The 7,129-nt window shown below is 33.1% G+C and overlaps 2 long non-coding RNA genes across 2 annotated transcripts; one reads left to right on the top strand and one right to left on the bottom strand.

Moving 5' to 3' along the window:
• Window positions 1-2,292: 2,292 nt before the first annotated feature.
• LOC127861581 (uncharacterized) lies at window positions 2,293-6,729 on the bottom strand. Its single transcript, XR_008040275.1, has 3 exons — window positions 6,575-6,729; window positions 3,997-4,114; window positions 2,293-3,578 (listed from the first exon to the last, which is right to left on the bottom strand). It is a non-coding gene; the product is annotated as an uncharacterized LOC127861581 (long non-coding RNA).
• Window positions 5,591-6,230, top strand: LOC127861584 (uncharacterized). The gene is made up of 2 exons (XR_008040278.1): window positions 5,591-5,756; window positions 6,022-6,230. It is a non-coding gene; the product is annotated as an uncharacterized LOC127861584 (long non-coding RNA).
• Window positions 6,730-7,129: the final 400 nt, after the last annotated feature.

The raw sequence follows: 7,129 nt of genomic DNA, 5'->3' as shown, positions 1-7,129 counted from the left end.
TTTGCGAGGACCGTTTGCAAAATAGCGCAGACAACAACGGATTATTTTCAAATAAGGCTTTGCATTCAGATCACATAGACGCCGCGCATACATTATTACACATGCAAACACATATGGATTTGCCTATTGATGTAGAACGTTATTCACATACTGAATCTCATGATAAAATCACTACTGTCACAAACAAAGACTGGATAAAATCTTTATGCCTTAGGATGTCAGACAAAGACGCTTTAATATCAAATGATCAATTATATTCAAGTCACATAGAAGCCGCGCATATCTTATTGAGACGCAAGGCAAATGGTGTTATAAATGGGCTTCAGTTATCTGAATCCGTACCTATGTTGTCCGAAGATAAGAGTCATTGGCATGTGGAAAAATTAATGGAACCAGTAACACAGCCTGCTTGCCAAATTCACTACACCCATAATTACCATTGGGTTGTGTCGATTTTGCATGATAATCAAATATTTCTATTGGACAGCTTAGGTAACGATCGTTCTCGAGACAGATTAATACCACATGGCCTTCAAATACAACTTTCAGTATTATATGGTAAAGACAAAGAATACATTGATATCACAATTCCGACCGTGATGAAACAAAACAATAACGTTGATTGTGGAGTTTATGCCATTGCCTTTGCTACCCAGTATTGCCTCAATAAGCGATTGGAATTCGAAATAATTTTTGATTCTTCTAAAATGAGATCGCACTTGATGCACTGCTTTGAGCAAGAAGAGATATCTCTTTTTCCGGTCACCCAAAAAACGTTAAGTAAACGTAGTATGCTTCATGTGAAACGCGAACGGATAAATAACTACTGCTTGTGTAATCTTCCCGAATGCGTTGACAATATGATTCAATGCGACCGATGTCCTTCTTGGTATCATAGATCGTGTATAAAAATACCATTGGATGTGTCAATGAATGATAAAGTTTTTGTTTGCATTAAGTGCAATGTAACTGACTGCTCAACTGACATACCGACCGCCTCCAATTAATCTAATACCGACTAAATAGTTGTCACCGTAAACATAAAAACATCATTTTAAAACGACCACATCTGTCTAGCGCCAGCAAATAAAAAATACCAAAAAATCGCGCGATCTACATACTTATACACGCGCGATCTATATACTTATACACGCGCGATCTATATACTTATACACGCGCGATCTATATACTTATACAAAATATAAGTACAATCCTATCACATAGCAGGATTTCGGTGACCGGTTGCCTTCGGTATTATGCCGTAAGCCGACTCGCCAACGTCCTGCACTACAGGCTAGTGTACATAACATCTGACTTATAATTTAATAGTTGTGCAATATAACTGTTAATGCATTTCCTTACTAACCTCTGTGTATCTATATCTATCCAGTAGTCGAACTCAAAATATCCAGAGCAGAGCGTACCAGTATGCATTTGTACATAATAAGGATGTTTCAAGGAATGTCAATATTGTTTCAGTATATTTTTATACTTAATTGTATCATGACATCAAGTTATACTGAAGTCGTAATTCTGCGTAAATTCTTGTTCTGTACAGTTTTGGGAAATTGTTTTTTTCCATAGTAACGAAGTAATGGTTAGGAGAAATACAAACTTGTTAAAACACTGTCATTTGTTACACTTGTACTCGCGCGTTTCTGTTATGTTTTGCAGTCAAACCCATGTGTTGCTGTCGTGCCATTCCAGTGGTGTCACGAGATTTCGTCAAACTACAAGAATGCGACAGCACAAAGAAAATACCAGAACATTGTGCTCATAATTTTCATAAGACAATTAAATGATTTCCACTTGTTCCATTCACCTATATTTATACTCGAACTGTTATTGTTATTGTTGATGTTTGCTTACAGTTTATACTTAACGATTGTTAGTAGCATATATTACAATATATGTTTGTACTGACCGTATATTTTAATAAGACTAATACTTAAATCCCATAAACTGTTGCTTGTTGTTTTTACAGCTTATTATTAAGTTATCTTTATTGTCAATAATGAGCCTTTTCACACACTTTTTCGAGCCAATGTTTGAAACCTAAACGGAAAAAAAACGATCGCTTACATGTAATTTTACTTTGATTGATCGTGTGTTCATACTGTTAAATGACAAATGGTCGATAAAGTGAAGTAAGATCAACAAATAATACCCACTGTAAGAACGTGACCGTCGCGTTTAAACGTGAACTCAACGAACGTTTCTATTGTGGTTCGCGAACGTTATCTACATCGTATGCGTTAAAACAATTTCTATCAATAACTGCATTAACCAAAATTAAAGTAATATTTTTATAAAATTATAATAGTTGATGACTTATGCATTTTTCAAAGAACAGAATTTACAACAAATCTTCGTTTATATATTGCTTTGAACCAAAACAAGAATCATTTGTGGCTTGGCACGAGATCAGGACAGCACCATCTTGTCAAGAGATGACTTCATCGTTATACAAGTGTAAAATTTGACACATTATAATCTGAAATTTTAGCTCTGAATTCCCAGGTGGGGACGAATTTGCGACACTTGTCATGTTTAGTCTTTAACACCGATTTCGCAAATTTTGTCAATAAAAGCCAAACGATTTTATGATATGCAGTGCATGTAATGACCTACCTTATGACGGTAAGCCTCGCCACAAATGCCGTTGTAAATGGTTAAACTGCTTAACACGTACATTGGGCCGCAAAATGTAACAGGCAAAAAAAAACATAATGATATCATGGATGAAATGAAAAGACAAATCCAGCGTATTTCATAAAAAAAATAAGATCATTGAAAGGCCATTACATAACATAACAAGGTATGTGTTTGTAAAACACAATACACAATGTCCCCTTTTGAGCGATTTTGACCCATATATTTGACCTTTGACCTTGAAGGATGACCTTGACCTTTCACCACTCAAAATGTGCAGCTCCATGAGGTACACATGCATGCCAAATATCAAGTTGATATCTTCAATATTGCAAAAGTTATGATTTTGACCCATATATTTTACCTTTGACCTTGATGTTTTTGTAAAAAAGTGTGACATGTGAATAATAATACACCCCATTTAAAATCAATGGATGCAATGTAAAAAAGTACATTATTCACAGGGAGCTAGAGACAGACAGATTTGGAAACTAAAACAAGCAAATTTATTGACAATGTGTAAACAGTGCTGAGTGAGCATAGAATTTCTTGTATTCAAATGCTTGTGCAGAAACAACATAACATTTCTACAGTATATTCCCTTAAAATACTTTATCATGCTTAATATTCATAATTATGGATGAAAGGCTGATTAAAAAACAGACACAAGATATACATCAATGCCATTATAACCACATATTCACCCTTACAAATAAAACTTTATTTTTAAATTCTTTGATGAAAACTGACCTCTTAAGTCTTCAATTAAATACTTGATATGTTAAAAAGGTCCATCACAAGACAATTACTGGGCAATACATGTATATAGTCCGTGTTACCACCCACACACAGCTCAAACTGACGGTTAGATGTAAACATGGTAAGGTAAGGTTGCACCAGGATCTGCCAGGTTCATTTGTGAAGATCTGCAATGAAAATATATAACAATGACTGATACTTATGACTGCAACGTTCCACAAACACATCAATAATACATCAATACAGTCGTAACCACATGTTATTTTTCCCTGCATTGTTGTTTTTCTTATTGAACTTAATATTTGTAAAAATAACACAACACATTATTAATCAAATGATACACTGTTATCAACATGAAAATAAGATTTTTGTTTTGTACATAATTTATTTCTGTTCCCTCCAGATATGCATAGTGAAAAGAGCTAAGGGTATTTTGTTTAATAAATTCTGTTAGTTTTTATCTAAACATCCGCATGCCATGGATAAGATAATCAATAAATCATATGTTGTTTTACTAATGAAAAAAATAGAATAAATACTAAACACAAAAGAGGTAACCAATACATGGTGTGAGTCATACCATACCTGCTAATTACAGTATAAGCACATCTTTTGGTACTATGTCATTATTCCCAATCAGTATGTTATGATGTGGATCAGCTTTGGACACATGCCCCTACATGTATATCATTGGAGTTCTTCACTGAAACAACAAGATACAGGCCTTAACAAAATTATTGCAAAATATATATGTGTGGTTTTAATTATATTTAAACATAATATATTACAAATAAAAAAAATGCCCAAACAAGTATTGAATCTGGTAACAATCTTACCAATATTCCAAAACATATGAGCAGACAACCTTTAAATTGTCTAAAACTGGAAACTATAGTCTCTAAAGTGACTTCCAAATTTGTGTTGTTCTACATTTTTTATTTCTATATTTGTTTTAATGAATAATTATCTTTACGCATCACTGTTTTAATTTCAACTTGATCATGAACACTTAACTGACATTGACGCATTCATTAATCCTTTCAGTGCGGGAACCGAATTTTGAAGGCTTTTGCAAACAGTTTAGATCCAGAGGAGACGCCACAGAACGTGGTGTCTCATCTGGATCCAAACTGTTGGCTATTCTGATAGTATTTTTCGAAAAAAAATCGAAGAAATGCTAATTGTAGAAATTCAGCAGACGACATTTTAGCAGACGACAAATTTCCCAGCATGTCAAGGGTTAATTCTGGTGTTACAAATAGAATTGCGATTGCTTACAGTCCATTACAGGATTGCACACAGATTTGCAACACAAATTTTATAATACATGTACAGTCAAGTTACCATTACCGGATCAGTAGCATAATAAAGTTGTTCTGGTGAAAAGCAATAAATGTTTTGAGACTTCTTTTACATCAGTTTGATTAAATATTACCTTTGCTCACTGATTCAGCATATAGTCTTATTTTTAAACACAGGCAAAATGTATTTGTGATACCTTTTTTTCGCTGCAGAATTCATGCATTAACAGATCAGTTGTAGCCATAACGGATCACGTGATCGAAACCACTCAGGGGGCTTCTACCACGCTATTTGAACTGTCGAAACATGAACTGTGTTGTTTACAATGCCCCAATTACATTGCCAGTTATAAATTATATTCATTTGTTTTTGTTATAATTGTTTTCTATATGTGATTGAAAATGCTGTGTTCAAAATATCATCCAAAACTGACAACTATTTATCGGGAAGCGCATTCTTGAACATGAAAGTGATCCTCTATGTGTAATGATCCGGTAATGGTAACTTGACTGTATCTTCTACAACCTAATTCCATATTCATGGGTCACACCCCAATTGATCAACAGTTATACAATCATCTTAAAAATAAATAAAGTGAAAGCATATAAGCACTAAAATTTATCAAAGATGTGTTACTACAGTTGATGTCATTTTAAAATCGTATAATAAGAAATGATTTGACAGATAAATTGTGAAGCATTTAGATTTTGACAACTGTGTAACAGACAGAAATATCCGTTAAAATCGTCATTATGAGAGCCAATACGTCTCATAAACACGTTATGATTGATGAAATATATTCTTTTTTACAGGAAATGTTTTATCCACATACTACTTCTTGAAGCAAACAAACTGAAAATCTATGAAAAAATATATCGTAGGATTACCGTAAGTCGACCATGACCTAATTTCGACCACTTTGTTTACATTAAAAACGCGGCCATTTGGATGACGTCACACGCAAGCGCTCCGAGTATTTCGATGAAGTGACATAACTACGCTTATAAACAAAAACAAATAAAAACAAAATGAGGAAAAAACAGGTAAAATTGCATTTCAAAATAAAAATTTAACTAAAATTACACAAATTTAACTATATCCCATACATTTTATTGGTCCTATTTATAAAATTCCCACAAACATTGAAATGTAAAGCAGACGATCTTAACATAACACTTTCATTGACAGCGCTTCATATCGGAAAATAGTAGTAGTAAATCGTAGTAAATTTAAGGCAAAGCTTTTTTTATTAAATTGGTTTTCAGACCTCTTCTTAATGGTGATTTTTTTTACTTGTTTTCTTTTCAGGCTTATCTCAAACAATTTTGTAAAATGGGCACAGTGTGACAATAGAGCCTGCAACCACTGGGTACACCTGTCATTTTGTACAGAAATTAAAGTCATCAGAAGAGGTGCAACATTTATGTGCCCATGCTGTGCTAAAGAAGAGTGAAAATTGTTCTTAAGAAAAGTGAAAGAAACATGTTCAATTGTATTTATAAAATATTGAAAACATATTTAATATATATTTACTGTTTTAGTTCTTGTTAAAATTGTTCAAAGAAGCGATGTTTTAAGTTAAGTTGGCCTAATCCATTACCACTAGAGTGCTGTCCCTTTCCCGGATGTGACGTATCGACTTAAGGTAAACAACGCGCGGAGTAAATGTTCTTGTAGTGTGTATGAAACTATCGGCTTTGCGTAGCAAAACATGCTGTAAATAATCATTTTTGACATTGATTTAACGGGAATTAAATAAATCTCTGAAGGTAAATAGTATATTGCTGCATTTTGTTGCCTAAATTCAGAAATTCTTTTACTTGTTTCCTTAACCGGTCGACTTACGGTAATTGGAGGATACCTTGGCAAAATCCAGAAAGTTTATCCGAAAATTTATGTTGATCTGCCATTCCATGCCCTACTGTTTTGATTGTTATATTAACTTAGGTTAATCTACACCATAAAATATCAAAATAAAAAAGGTAAACATCAATATTTAAGTATCCATCGTGTATTTTTAACATCAAAAAATAAAATTAAAATAACTAAACCATAATAAACACCATAATAACGGACAGCGATTACCGTCTGCAATTTCCTTCTTTGTTCATATCGTATGCAGTTTTCAACGTTATCTATATTGTATGCAAACTCCGTAAGCGTTTTAGTGAGACCCAGGTAAACTGAGCCCAAACAATAATTCGGCCTAATGTGTATGGTCTTCGCAATGAATGACGACATATATGATGTAAACATCTAAAATTAAGAAAACACCGAAAAATAATAATACGACCAATTGTAATTTATCATAAAGGAAATCATTAAAATAATATGGGTACATTTTTCATCAGTTTAGAAAATGTCAATATATATATTTATATGTATATCTATATTAATATCAACACATTGACATTTT

Source organism: Dreissena polymorpha, chromosome 16 (genome assembly GCF_020536995.1).
Source record: "Dreissena polymorpha isolate Duluth1 chromosome 16, UMN_Dpol_1.0, whole genome shotgun sequence".
Lineage (NCBI taxonomy): Eukaryota > Metazoa > Mollusca > Bivalvia > Myida > Dreissenidae > Dreissena > Dreissena polymorpha.
This window is presented reverse-complemented; position numbering and strand designations above follow the sequence as displayed.